Source organism: Mustela nivalis (assembly GCF_964662115.1).
Source record: "Mustela nivalis genome assembly, chromosome: 19".
Classification (NCBI taxonomy): Eukaryota; Metazoa; Chordata; class Mammalia; order Carnivora; family Mustelidae; genus Mustela; species Mustela nivalis.
Window position 1 is genome coordinate 22,842,729 of NC_139038.1, and position 14,897 is coordinate 22,857,625.

The 14,897-nt window shown below is 43.3% G+C and overlaps 1 long non-coding RNA gene across 5 annotated transcripts in view; it reads right to left on the reverse strand.

The window, feature by feature from the left end:
* LOC309855006 overlaps positions 1-14,897 on the reverse strand; it is a 93,911-nt gene that overhangs the window by 62,799 nt on the left and 16,215 nt on the right. For 2 of the 5 annotated variants that reach the window (XR_014306552.1, XR_014306553.1), the window contains 3 exons: positions 13,647-13,849; positions 2,675-2,780; positions 12-1,807 (listed from right to left, as the gene is read on the reverse strand). The exons of 1 other annotated variant lie outside the window; for it this stretch is intronic. This is a non-coding gene — a long non-coding RNA (uncharacterized lncRNA). Of the gene's footprint in view, positions 1-11; positions 1,808-2,674; positions 2,781-13,646; positions 13,850-14,897 lie in introns of those variants that run through there. 2 more of the 5 variants (XR_014306554.1, XR_014306555.1) reach the window with 1 other exon arrangement.

Consider the following 14,897-nt stretch of genomic DNA (forward strand, 5'->3'; position numbering starts at 1 on the left):
CTTGAGACCTCTTTGGTGCAAAACAGTGGTTTTATTAAAGCACAGGGACAGGGTCTGTGGGCAGAAATAGCTGCATCAGGGTTGTGGGGGCAACTGATACACACTTGGAAGGTGGGGGAGGTGAGGAAAGGGAAGGGAAGGGTTTCAAAAGCACTTTCCTATGCTAAAGAGGACCTACATGATACTGGAGACCTTGCCATGGTCAAGTGAGGTGGTTTTACCTTCTAGCAAGGAATGAACATGAAGATGGTTGGAAGTTTCCTGGATGAAGGTCACACAGGTCCCACCAAGGCATGGGAGAGGGGGAGTGCAGGGTGTCAGCTTCTGCCTTGACCTCAACTAGCCTTCTGCTCCCTCATCAGGTGTGGGGGCTAATGTTTCAATGGAGAATTTGTAAATGAATTCTAAGATAATTCCTTAGGAGTCTTAGTAACATGTCTTGTGAAATCAATATCCGGTGAGGGTCAAGAGAGATTTGTCACATTGTCGTTCTGGCCTGTTTATACACCCTATCAGGAAAGGGGTGTTTGCTCTTTTGGCACAAACATCTGAGGCTTTTATTTATTTTATTTATTTGACAGAGCGAGAACACAAGCAATGGGAGAGGAGGAAGCAGGCTTCCCACGGAGCAGACAGGGATCATGACCTGAACCAAAGGCAGACGCTGAACCAACTGAGCTACCCAGGCGCCCCCATTCTGAGCCTTTTCAGCTCCCAGGCCGGTCAGGCTCTCCTTGGCCCCAGCTTCTCTCTTCACACTTCCATTTCGGCCATAGATCCCCTGCTTTGGGATTCCAGAGCAGGCTGAGGATTCCTACCTGCTCACCCCTCCCTGGAATATTCCGGAGCTCCTTTCACCACACCAGCCCTGTAGCTGCCACCTACTCATTCTTCAGCTTTCCGGGCAAAGGTCTCTGCTTCTAAAAGCCCTTCACTGATGCTACTGATGCTCCAACAGAGACTGGAGGGCCCCAATCTGGGGGATTTTCATAAGTTCACACATCACCCGGTTTTCTATGATGCAGTGGCCTATTTACTTGTTCCTGTTCTCCAGTAAACGAAAGGCCTCGAGAGAGCCCTTGTCGTCTTTCTCCAGCGCCTTGGGTAGAAACTCCATAACTCCATAAACATTGTCAACTCAAGGGTAAATCTAGTTCTTACCAGATCAGCCTGGCAGGGTGAGCCCAAGTATGGGAAAGTGAAAACTGGATAGAGTCAAGGGGAACTCTGCGCTGACCTTTGACTGTGTTTCTTTATTGCTCAATGCCAGCAGAGGTCAAGGCGGCTACCAAGCTATGAAGGGTGTGGCGGTTATGCTCCGAACATCCAAACGCTTTTCCTGGGGAAGCTCCTGGGAGATATTCTGTAATCCCGCCACTCCAAGCTGATGTGGTCGTCCATCTGCCTCACCTGATGCTGTTCTGTCCCTGACGGTGTTCTTCAGTTTCCAGACTGCGGCTGAGTCTGAGTTCCTCAGTCCCTGCGATGAAGACTGGGACAAGTTCTTCCACTGTGTCACTTCCGCCTTCAGTGTTAGGATCGCATTTGGAGGGTCTGTTGGTTTTTGCTGTACCCAGATGACATCAGCAAAGTCCAGCACATCTCTAGAGAAACTGAAAGTGTGGCCCGTGAAGGAAGTCCCACTGCCATCCACTCCGCCCAGGGAAGGGCCTAGGCCAGAGTCCCGGCCACCAACCCAGGAGAACATCCCTGCAGGTCACAAAACTAACCTGATCTACTGTGGAAAAGTGTCCAGCACAGTCAGATTACCTTGCCAAGTGTCCCAGGACTCCTGACCGAGGGAGGCCTAGAATCCAAAGACAATAGGCAGTTGTAGGCAACGCTCACCTGGGGCCCAGCTGCTACAGGCCAGGTGGCTAGGAAAGGCTGAGACTGGGGCCCTTCAGCAGACCGGCTCTGGCCACTGGTCCTGGTCCCAGCAGCTCATCCCCACAACTTCCCACACCCCAGCTGGGGCTCTTCCCCTTCTCCCCCTGCCTTGGTGGCTATCCCAGATGGGCCCTGAGCATGTGCTCCCATGGGCCTGCCCTTGTGCCTGCCCACAGAAAACACACCTGGCCCTCGACTTTCCCCCAAAGTGGTATCACGCCACAGGAACTCCTGCTTCCTGTGCTTTCCACGCAATGGTATTTTTCCTCACTGAGTGAAATGTGATGTGGAAACAAAGGCTGAAGAGCAATTATGAAACGTCCTTATTTCCTGCAGCCCATTGACAACTCCTTGAAACAGGCAAGGGGCATTCCTCTAGGGACTCAACTGCCTCTGTGTTGACAGCCTGCGAAGGGCAAAGGCAATCCTAGCCCAAATCCCCCTCCCAGGATCCTGGAAGCCTACTTTAACATATAAAACTTTGGAAATCTCCTTTATTTCTAGCCCCCAAGATACATGTTGGCAATCATCCCTCAAGCATATGGCCCACTGATCTAGGCCTGAAGGGTCTCATGACTAAGGCTTTATTAGACCATAATCAATGACCCTTTGCCAACAACAGCTAGCCTCTCATGGTCCTGGAAACCTTCCTTTCAGAATTCCTTGGAGACTTACACTATCTCCAACCCCCTCAAACTTGAAAGTATAGAATAGGCCACTCCTCACGACCCCATGGCAGCTCTTTTTGCCTATAGGTCCTGTCCCTGGTTTTTAATAAAATCACCTTTTTGCAGCACCAGAGACAGCTGAAAAATTCTTTCTTGGTCATGAGCTTCGGATACTATGATGGCAAAATCAGAAACTCTAAGGTGCAGGACCAGAAGATGTGCCTGAAGAAGATAAAAACACACAGTTCAGACGAGATCGGGCGTGTTCAGGGTGGTATGGCCGTAGACCAAACACACAGTTCAAAAGCAAGCAAGAAAACATGAAGAAAAAAAATCTGCCCCAAAAGGCTGATGAGGGACTTTGATCAAAGACTATATCTTTATGTTCTAAAGGATTCCCAGCAATTGAAAAGAAAATGAAACTGCAACATTTCCCATGGACATTTACAAAGAAATCTAGCAGGCCAGTAAAAGGAAGGAAGGATACTCTATCTCATTAGCACAAAGTTCTTTAAAAATTGTTAAATTAATAGGTTTGACAGTTTGGCAGAATGTTTTAAATGATAACAGTTAGCGTTAGGGTGTGTGGAAAAGGAACCCTCATCTACTCTCATGAAAATACAAATCAGTAAAGAGGGTCCTGAAGAACAGTTTGGCAGTAGCTATTAGAATTCACAAGGGACAATTTCTTGAGCCAGCAATTCCTGCAAACATGCATGTGTACCTGTGCTTTCTACAACACTGCTTAACAGAACACCATAAAACAAGCAGCTATCTAAAGGACCATCTGTACTGAATACATTAAGGGTCATGGAATTTCCATGCCAAGGAGAACTAGAAAGCCATCGGAAATGAGGAGGCAGACCTAGATATGATGACACAAAGATAGTCAGGGGTTGCTAGGATGCAGAAGGAGTGAGCTAGCTACAGCGCAGGATGTATAAATGATTCACTTTATTAAAAGGACACCTGAATTTACTGATTTTGAGAAATACAGATTCATTCACTGAACAGATATATACTGAATACAACCTATGTATTCATTCAATGTGTATATATAGTCTCTCAACAAAAATTTATGGAACCCTGTACGTGCCAGACCACACACAGTGTGGAGAAAACAGCTAGGCCAGGAAATGGCAAAGCCTGCAGAGGATCTACTTACAATTCATAGGAGGGAAACAAAGGATGGGGGAGATGTTCTTTTCTGGAGGAGTTTCTTCACTAGGAGCACGAGTATGGCACTGTGGTTGCATAGAGACCTGTCTGGTTGTCTGATGTTTCCTGTGTCATCTGTGTCCACCAATCACAAAGGTCATCCTCTCTGGGCATGTCACTGGTAGCAATTATTAAGAAGTCCCTTGAACTACTCCATTAGACACAGACTGAAAATGATGGAACATTCTGGAAGAGGTTTCCCTTGGTTCAGAAGGCTTAGAGGTGAGCAGAGTGTTGCTGGTAACACTCAAAATTAAAACAGAGGGGCCAAGGAGGTGACATAATCAGTAAAGTAGGTCAGGTACAGATAGTGGGGAACAGTGGGGGCAGGACTGAGGGTCTGATGTTGCCAGAATGGATGCTCCCAAGGAAAGCTAGAAATGGAGATTTTCAGGAAAAAATCTTTTTGCATCTTTTTTTTTTTTTTAAAGATTTTATTTATTTATTTAAGAGAGAGACAGTGAGAGAGAGCATGAGCGAGGAGAAGGTCAGAGGGAGAAGCAGACTCTCCATGGAGCTGGGAGTCTGATGTGGGACTCGATCCCGGAACTCCAGGATCATGACCTGAGCCAAAGGCAGTCGTCCAACCAACTGAGCCACCCAGGCATCCCCTTTTTGCATCTTTTGAAAATCATTGAGAAACATTCTGTAAAACTTAGAGAACAGGGACCTATGCACATCTGTTTTAAATTCCTTCACGGTAAATGCGATGCAGTGTAAACGTATCACAGAAGTACATGCCATGTGACACAATCGGTGCACATACGCAGGCTCAAACTCAGACACACACACACACACACACACACACACACACACACACACTTTTCAAAGGAAAAGGGGGAAAAAACAGAGTGTTCTATAGCCCATACTGTAACACACAGGTTAAGGGTACTTGCCAATTTGAAGTGGGTCCTCTGAATGTAAATCTAGGATGGGTTGTGATAAGAACAGCTTGGCTCATGGGGTGCCCGGCTGGGTCAGTTGGTTAAGTGACTGCCTTCAGCTCGGCTCATGATTCCAGGGTCCTGGGATGGAGCCCAGAATTGGGCTCGCTGCTTAGCAGAGAGCCTGCTTCTCTCTCTCCCTCTGCCTGCTTGCTCTCTGCTAAGCAGCGAGCCTGCTTCTCTCTCTCCCTCTGCCTGCTGCTCTGCTTACTTGTGCTTTCTAGCTCTCTGTCAAATAAATAAATAAAAACTTAAAAAACAAAAACAAAAACAGCTTGACTCTGTGGGAAGATGGGAAAAACCGAAATAAGGTGAGAAGCTCAGTCTCAGCAAAAATGCAAACACCATTTCCAGATACAGCGAACATATCTTGCTCCTGTCAAAGCAAGGGCCAATCACTGCACAGGGTCTTCTGCTCCATGACATTGGGCCCTTGGCACATGCAGTCACACTTCCGTGGATCAGGGCTCAGGGGAGGTCACTAAGCAGGACACTCAGAATGGGGTGTTACTCATAATCTCATCAGGAAATATGGAACACTCAGAAATCGCTCAAGAGAGGTCAGCAAGAATTTGCCTGATGTTCCAGTGTTTTCTCTAGTTTCCTGCCTCTTCTCCAACAAAATGTATAACCAAGTGCTTACTGCTCACAGTTATCTGGAAAACCAACTCCTACACAGACCTGAAGTCACTAACATTTATGTGATGAGTCCTCTCCTCCAGGATATGCAAAAAGCCAGATGTGAGAGACCCAAATCCTCTATCACAACAACCACACACAAAGGTCAATGCCTTTTCCAGCCTAGAAGCCACCTCTGGGCTTAAGCGAGAGCCCACTTACTCTTATTTCATGCAGGGTTCTACCAAGCTAGATCCTCCTCTGCAGATACACAGTCCCAGATGCCAGGTGGCAACTAAAAAGTGTATTTACTGTAACAGAATCTTCTATTTGAAAAGGTGAAAGCCCTGTTTTTTATAGGATATAGTAGAATAGCCTCATACTAGAAAACTATTTCCAGATGTTGAGAATTAGTCATCTTTGAAAAAGAAGTTGAAACTTTTAGGTTCACTAAAATTTTTTGAAACGTAAGACTTGGCATTCTATTTAAATCACTCATTGAGAAAGAGGTAAGGGAGTACAGGTTAATACCACTAGGAAACACTGACCATGGGCTTGAGGTCAGGGTTTATTTATTTAATTTTTAAAAATCTTAATTTTATTTTTTTCAGTGTTCCATTATTCATTGCTTATGCACCACACCCAGTGTTCCATGCATTACATGCCCTCCTTAATACCCACCACCAGGCTCGCCCATCTCCCCACCCCCTCCCTTCTAAAACCCTCAGTTTGTTTCTCAGAGTCCACAGTTTCTCATGGTTCATCTTTACTTCCGATTTCCCCCAAGTCATTTTTTCTTTCCTTGTCCTAATGTCCTCTGTGTTATACCTTGTGCTCCATGAGAAAGTGAAACCATATGATAACTGATATTCTCTGCTTATTTCACTCTGTATAATCTCCTCTAGTCCCATTCATGTTGATACAAAAGCTGGGTATTCATCCTTTCTTTTTTTTATTATTTTTTTTATTAACATATAATGTATTATTTGCCCCAGGAGACATGTCTGTGAATTGTCAGGCTTACACACTTCCTAGCACTCACAATAGCACATACCCACCCCAATGTCCATAACTCGGCCACCCTATCCCTACCCCACCTCCTGCAGCAACCCTCAGTTTGTTTCATGAGATTAAGGGTCTCTTATGGTTTGTCTCCTTCCCAATCCCATCTTGTTCCAGTTTTCCTTCCCTACCCCCAAGTCCCCCACTCTGCCTCTCAAATTCCTCATATCACGGAGATCATATGACAATTGTCTTTCCCTGATTTACTCATTTTACTCAGCACAATACCCTCTATTTCCATCCACATTGTTGCAAATGGCAAGATTTCATTTCTTTTGATGGCTACATAGTATTCCATTATAGATATATACTATCTAATTTATCCATTCATCTATTGATGGACATCTAGGCTCTTTCCATAGCTTAGCTATTGTGGACATTGCTGCTATAAACATTGGGGTGCACGTGCCCCTTTGGATCACTACATTTGTATCTTTGGGGTAAATACCCAGTAGTGGGATTGCTGGGTCATAAGGCAGCTCTATTTTCAACTTTTTGAGGAACCTCCATGCTGTTTTCTGGAGTGGTTGCACCAGCTTGCATTCCCACCAACAGTGTAGGGGAGTTCCCCTTTCTCCGCATCCTTTCCAACATCTGTTGTCTCCTGACTTGTTACATTTTAGCCATTCTGACTGATGTGAGGTGGTATCTCATTGATATGTATTTCGCTGATGCGGAGTGATATGGAGCACCTGTTCATGTGTCGGTTGGCCATCTGGATGTCTTCTTTGCGGAAATGTCTGTTCATGTCCTCTGCCCATTCCCTGATTGGATTATTTGGGTTTTGGGGTGTTGAGTTTATAAATTCTTTGTGGATTTTGGATAGTAGCCCTTTATCTGATATGTCATTTGTGAATATAGACTCCCATTTTGTCAGTTTTCTTTTGGTTTTGTTGACCGTTTCCTTTGCTGTGCAAAAGCTTTTGATCTTGATGAAGTCCCAATAGTTCATTTTTGCCGTTGCATCCCTTGCCTTTGGCAATTTTCTAGGAAGAAGTTGCTGCAGCTGTGGTTGAAGAGGTTCCTGCCCATGTTCTCCTCAATGATTCTGGTGGATTCCTGTCTCACATTGAGGTCTTTCATCCATTTTGAGTCTATTTTTGTGTGTGGTGTGAAGAAATGGTCCAGTTTCATTTTCCTGCATGTGACTGTCCAATTTTCCCAACACTGTTTGTTGAAGAGACTGTCTCTTTTCCACTGGACATTCTGTCTTGCTTTGTCAAAAATTAGGTGACCATAGAATTGAAGGTCTATTTCTGGGTTCTCTATTCTGTTCCATTGATCTATGCATCTGTTTTTGTGCCAGTGCCATACTGGATTTCTGCTCTGATCATTATTTCTCTTCTCCTGCTGAGTTTATGCTTTCTTTGCTGCTCTTTCCCCAGCTCCTTTAGGTAGGTAGGGTTAGGTTGTATACTTGAGACTATCCTTGCTTCTTGATAAAGCCTTGTATCACTACATACTTTGTTCTCAGGACCACCTTTTCTGCATGCCAAAGATTTTGAACATTTGTGTTTTCATTTTCATATGTTTCCATGAATTTTTTCAATTCTTTAATTTCCTGGTTGACCCATTCATTCTTTAGTAAGATGTTCTTTAGCCTCCATGTACTTGAGTTCTTTCCAACTTTCCTCTTGTGATTGAGTTCTACTTTCAGAGCACAGTGGTCTGAAAATATGCAGGGAATGATCCCAATCTTTTGGTACCAACTGAGACCTGATATGTGACCCAGGATATAATCTATTCAGGAGAATGTTCCATATGCACTAGAGAAGAATGTGTATTCTGTTGTTTTGGGATGGAATAGTCTAAATATATCTGTGATGTCCCTCTGGTCCAGTGTGTCATTTAAGGCCTTTATTTCCTTGTTGATCTTTTGCTTGGATGATCTGTCCATTTCAGTGAGGGGATGTTAAAGTTCCTTACTATTATTGCATTACGGTCAATGTGTTTCTTTGATTTTGTTATTAATTGGTTTATATAGTTGGCTGCTCCCATGTTAGGGGCATAGATACTTTAAATTATTAGATCTTCTTGTTGGACAGACCCTTTCAGTGTAATATAGTGTCCTTCCTCATCTCTTATTCTAGTCTTTGGCTTTAAATCTAATTTATCTGATAAAAGAACTGCCACCCCAGCTTTCCTTTGATGTCCATTAGCATGGTAAATTGTTTTCCACACCCTCACTTTAAATCAGGAGGTGCCTAAAATGAGTTACTTATAGACAGCATATTGATGGTTTTGTTTTTTTTTTTTTTTTTAATCCATTCTGATACCCTGTGTCTTTTGATTGGAGCATTTAGCCCATTTACATTCAGGGTAACTATTTGAAGATGTGAATTTTGTGCCACTGTATTGCCTGTGAGTGTTACTGTATATTTGTTCCTTTCTGGTCTACTACTTTTAGGCTCTCTCTATGCTTAGAGGACCCCTTTCAATATTTCCTGTAGGGGGGGTTGGTGTTTGCAAATTCTTTTAGTTTTCATTTGTCCTGAAAGCTTTTTATCTCTCCTTCTATTTGCAGTGATAGCCTAGCTGGATATAGTATTCTTGGATGCATATTTTTCTCATCAGTGCTCTGGAAATATCATGCCAGTTCTTTCTGGCCTGCCAGGTCTCTGTAGATAAGTTTGCTGCCAATCTAGTATTTCTACCATTGTATGTTAGACTTGTCCTGAGCTGCTTTCAGGATTTTCTCTTTGTCATTAAGACTTATAACTTTTACTATTAAATGATGGGGTGTGGACCTATTTTTATTGGTTTTGAGGGGGTAAATTGTCTGTGCCTCCTGGATTTTGATGCTTGTTCCCTTTGCCATATTAGGGAAATTCTCTACAATAATTTGCTCCAATATACCTTCTGCCTCTCTCTCTCTTCTTCTTCTGGAATCCCAATTATTCTAATATTGTTTTGTCTTATGGTATCACTTATCTCTCGAATTCTCCCTTCATGGTAGTTGTCTCTCTTTTGCTCAGCTTGTTTGTTCTCCATCATTTGGTCTTCTATATCACTAATTCTCTCTTCTGCCTCATTTATCCTAGCAGTAAGAGCCTCCATTTTTTTTTATTGCACTTCATTAATAGTTTTTTTTTTTAATTGTTTTCAACTTGGTCAGATTTTAGTTCTTCTATTTCTCCAGAAAAGAATTTTATTTTCCCAGAAAGGGTTCTCTAATATCTTCCATGCCTTCTTTTGAGCCCAGCTAGCACCTTGAGAATCATCATTCTGAACTCTAGTTCTGACATATAACCAATGTCCGTATATCCCTAGTCATCTGTATTCCCTCTTTTTTTTTTTTTTTTTTTTTTGTGGTGAGTTTTTCCACCTTGTCATTTTATCTAGATAAGAATATATGAACAAGAGAATAGAATATTAAAAGGGTGGTGAAGACCCCAGAAAAATGTATGCTAACTAAATCAGAAGAGATCCAAAACCGGGGGGGGGGGAGAAGGAAGGGGGAGAAATAAAAATTAAAAAATATATATATATATATGTATTTGGTGATTAGGACAGAGCCACCCACTTGATTTTGGGTGTATTTTCGTCTCTTAGAAGAAATTACCTCCCAAAATTTTAAAGAAAGAAAGGTTTATATGTACATAAATAAGAGTAAACACAATGAAGTAATGGAATATGACTGTAAAGATAAAAATTTTTTAAAAATTCTAAAAAAAGGATTAATAAGATATGTTGGTTGGGAAAAGAAAAGAAGAAAAAGAGGAGGGAATGTGCTCAGGCTGGAGATTAGAACAAAGCTATGTTCTAAATTAGGGTATATTTTGATCTATTAGAAGAAATTGCATCCTGAAATTTTATAGAAAAATAATACAAATACAAAAAAGAAGGTTAAATACAACGAAGGGATAAAATGTGACTATAACAATAAAGGTTTAAAAAACTTTTTTTTCTAGAAAGGTATTGTTAAGATAAACTAGTTAAAAAACGCTAAAAGAGGAAAGAGAAAAAGTTAAAAAAATAGAGTAAGAAAAAAGTAAAATAATAAAAAAATAACATTGCAAGATTAAGGGTCATGGGGAAAAAGCCATGAATTCTACCCGTTGTTTTCCCCTAGTCTGGAGTTCCACTGTTCTTCTTGACCAGTAAGCTTGGTCTTGGCTGATGTTCTTGGTGATCTTCTCGGGGAGGGGCCTCTTGCCGTGATTCTCAACTGTCACTGCCTGAGGTGGAATTACACCGCCCATGCCAGGGGTGGGCTACGTAATCTGCTTGGGTTTGCTCATGGAACTTTTGTTCCTTTAGCCCTTTCTGAAGAGATTTGGAGGACAAGAATGAAAATGGCAGCCTCCCAATCTCTGGCCCAGAGGAGACAAAAGCCTGGGGCCCCACTTCTCAGTGTACCCTCAGAGATAAGCAGTCAATCCCTCCCATTTCCCTGGCCTCCGGCTGCATTCTGAGCTCACCTGGTGTGTGACCAAGTACTTCTATCTTTGGTACATGGCCCTGTTTGGAGTCTCCAAACCCAGAAGGTTCCTGCCATGCTGCTCCTTACAGAGCAGGAAGGTGAGTCTCCAGATCTGCCACTTGTGGGGGTCCCTGCTTGAAGAGCAGTGGTCTTACTGTGCCTTGAATCACTGTTTAAGGTAACCCCAATCTAAAAGCTCACTCAACAGTTGTCTCTGTAGTTGGCTTCCCTGCTGTGACACCTGGGGGCTCTGCCACACTCAGATACTCCCGGACATTCTGTGATCCTGTGAGACCAGAGACCACACTGTCCCCACGAGGGCTCCAGCCCCGCTTAACCTCTGGAGTGATGTCCCTCAGTGCAGCAGACTTCTAAAAGTTCTGATTTTGTGCTCTGCTGCTCCACTGCTTGCCAAGAGCCGGCCCCTACCCCTCCATGGTCTATCTTCCCATTGCTTTGGATTCACCTCTCTGCACATCCTACCTTTCAGAAAGTGGTCAATTTTCTGTCCCTGGAATTGCTGCTCTTCTCCTCTATTTCCTGTTGAGTTTTCAGGTGTTTGGAATGGTTTGATACCTATTTAGCTGAAGTCCTGGGATCTGATGTCATTACAGTTGGCTACTCCTCTGCCATCTTGCCTCTCTCCATATTCTAGCCCAATGGCTGTGTAATATTCCACTGTATATATAGACCACATCTTTATCCATTTATCTGTTGAAAGGCATCTCGACTCTTTCCACAATTTGGCGAATGTGGACATTGCTGCTATGAACACTGGGGTACAGATGGGCCTTCTATTCACTATATTTGTATCTTTGGGGTAAATACCCAGTAGTACAACTGCAGGGTCATATAGCTCTATTTTTAATTTTCTGAGGAATTGCCACACTGTTTTCCAAAGTGGCTGCATGAACCAACTTGCATTCCCAACAACAGTGTAAGAGGGTTCCCCTTTCTCCGCAGACTCTCCAACACGTCTTATTTCCTATCCTGTTGATTTTGGCCATTCTACCTGGTGTAAGGTGGTATCTCAATGTGGTCTTGTTTGGATTTCCCTGTTTTGGCTAGTGACGATGAAGATTTTTTCATGCGTCTGTTAGCCACTTGTATGTGTTCTTTGGCGAAGTGTCTGTTCATGTCTTCTGACCATTTTTTGATGTAATTATCCGTTTTTTGGGGGTGTTAGGTTTGAGTTCTTTATAGATCTTGGATATCAGCCCTTTGTCTGCAGCGTCATTTGGGACTATCTTCTCTCATTCTGTGGATTGCCTCTTTGTTTTGTTGACTGTTTCCTTTGCTGTGTAGAAGCTTTTGACATTGATGAATTCCCAAAAGTTCATTTTTGCTTTTGTTTCCTTTGCTTTGGGAGACATGTCTTGAAAGAAATTGTTGATGTCGAAGAGGTTACTGCTTATGTTCTTCTCTAGGATTTTGATAGACTCCTGCCTCATGTTGAGGTCTTTCATCCATTTCAAGTTTACCTTTGTGTATGGTGTGAGAGAATGGTTTAGTTTCATTCTTCTATATGTAGCTGTACAATTTTCCCAGCACGATTTATTGAAGAGACTGTCTTTTCTCCACTGGATATTTTTTTCCTGCTCTGTCGAAGATTAGTTGACCATAGAGTTGAGGGTCCATTTCTGGATTCTCCGTTCTGTTCCATTGGTCTATGTGTCTGCTTCTGTGTCAGTACCATGCTGTCTTGGAGATCACAGCTTGGTAGTAAAACTTGAACTCAGGCAATGTGATGCCCCCAGCTTTGTTTTTCTTTTTCAACATTTCCTTAGCAACTCAGGGTCTTTCCTGGTTCCATACAAATTTTGGGATTGTTTCTCCCAGCACTTAGAATAATGCCAGTGGAATTTTGATTGCTCTGGGCAGTACACATTTTAATAATGTTTATTCTTCTGATCCATGAACATGGAAGATTTTTCCATCTTTTTGTGTCTTTAATTTCTTTCATTAGTGTTCTGTAGTTCCTCGAGTATACAGATCCTTTACCTCTTTGGTTAGATTTATTCTAAGGTATCTTATGGTTGTTGGTGCTATAGTAAAGGGAACTGATTCTCTAATTTCCCTTTCTATATTTTCATTGCTAGTATATAAGCAAGCAACTGATTTCTGTGCATTGATTTTGTATCTTAACACATTACTGAACTGCTATAGGAGTTCTAGTAGTTTGGGCCAGGGTTCAATCTCAACTCCACCCCTTCCTCTACAGGTGCCATGATGGAAAGTCACTTCACTGCTTTGAGCCTGGGTTTCCCAAACAGAATTCACAAGTATGAATGTCTGCTCTGCACACAGAATGAGTTGATCCAAGTAAAGCATTTCACATGGTGCTACAAAATCTCCCAGCAGAAAGTCACAAACTCATCCTTGACAACTCTGCAAACTTCCTAAAACCTGGCCTCAGGGTGGCACCTGGAATATCTCACATATACTAAATGCCTAAGTTTAGCCTCCTCTCATTCACTCGAACAGTATTTACTGCCTCTGGGCTGGGCACCTTTCTATACCCTGGAGATAACAAAGCAGACAAAACACACAGAACAATTCAGATGATTAAACTACTGTAGGTCATTTCTTTTCAAGGTTCAGAGAAATGATGTCCATGGACAAAACAGTCCCAACGGAGGGTATACTGCATTTGGAAGACTGCTCCACAGGTTGGAATGAGGATCCTGGGGCCAGCAAGAAAGCAGGGAGGGGGTTCAAGGGAAGAGCCCCCTAAAATGAAATCCCTGGCAAGCAGACCGGCCCCCTACTGACTGCTTCCTCTGAATCTACCCGGCTCTGTCGTATGGTCCAAGCCACACTTACCTGATGCAGTACAGCTTTCTCATGACCATCACTGGAAAGTGGACCTCAAAATACTTTCCTGGGGGGCGCCTGGGTGGCTCAGTGGGTTAAAGCCTCTGGCTTCGGTCCTGGGATCGAGCTCCACATCAGGATCTCTGTTCAGCGGGGAGCCTGCTTCTCTTCCTCTCTCTCTGCCTGCCTCTCTGCCTACTTGTGATCTCTGTCTGTCAAATAAATAAATAAGTAAAAATCTTTTTAAACATTTAAAAAAATATATTAAAAAAAAATACTTTCCTGAGAGAAGATCTTCATCTTAAGGAAAAATACACAGTAAGTTTTCTAATTCAATATTCCCTCATACATTTACTGACCATCTTCATGTAGTGAGTACTAAGCCCCAAACAGCAATGGAATATTCAGGGTCCAAATCAGAAATGATATGGTTAAAAATGCATGTTTCAGGTGACTTCAGTCTCCGTGTGGAGAACGGACAGAGGATGAAAGTTAGGGGGTTCTCATAGCTGTCCAGGAAGAAGGTCCAGGGAGGAAGTCATGGGGAGCTAGAACTGGGGGAGCAGCCACTGGGATGGAGACAGGAAGGCACTGAGAGGCCCTGGGGAAGTAGGACCTAACAGACTTTGCCAAAAAGCAGATGGAGACAGATTAGGGAAGGTCAGGAAACCGATGTGGGGGTGGAGCCAGCATGTGGGGAATCAAATCGGATACAACATCAAATATCACAAAGCACCTGCCACGGTGAGGGCAAACACTGTCTGTCTTATACTACATTTACTTTTTCCTGTGAGAGGAGAGTGTGGTCGGGGAAAGGGCAGGCACTCTGGAGCCGGGGAATGGGGTTCAGATCCCAGCTCAGCCACTTGTCTGCTACAAGGTGCTGGGAAGTCACTCAACTCCCTGGGCCAAGCTTTCCACATCTACACAGTAGAGACAATGACAGCAACTCACAGGGCTGTGAGGAGTCCTGTAGAAATAAATACTCCAGCAACACTCCCAGTAGGACCTGCCAGAGTAAGCAGCATGGGTGGGCCTTTATGATGTACCGACATGTGTACACAGATGTGGGGCCTGGCCTGGGCTGTACATTTATTTCTACTGAGGGCTGCAGTAAAGAAGGTGTGAAAGCCAGACAGGCGCACAGAAACACACAAACATGTACAATGAGTTAAAGGAACACATCTACACAGAGACCCACACACAGAGACACTCATAGACACAAAGACCCCACATAGAGACACACAGAGACAAAGACAC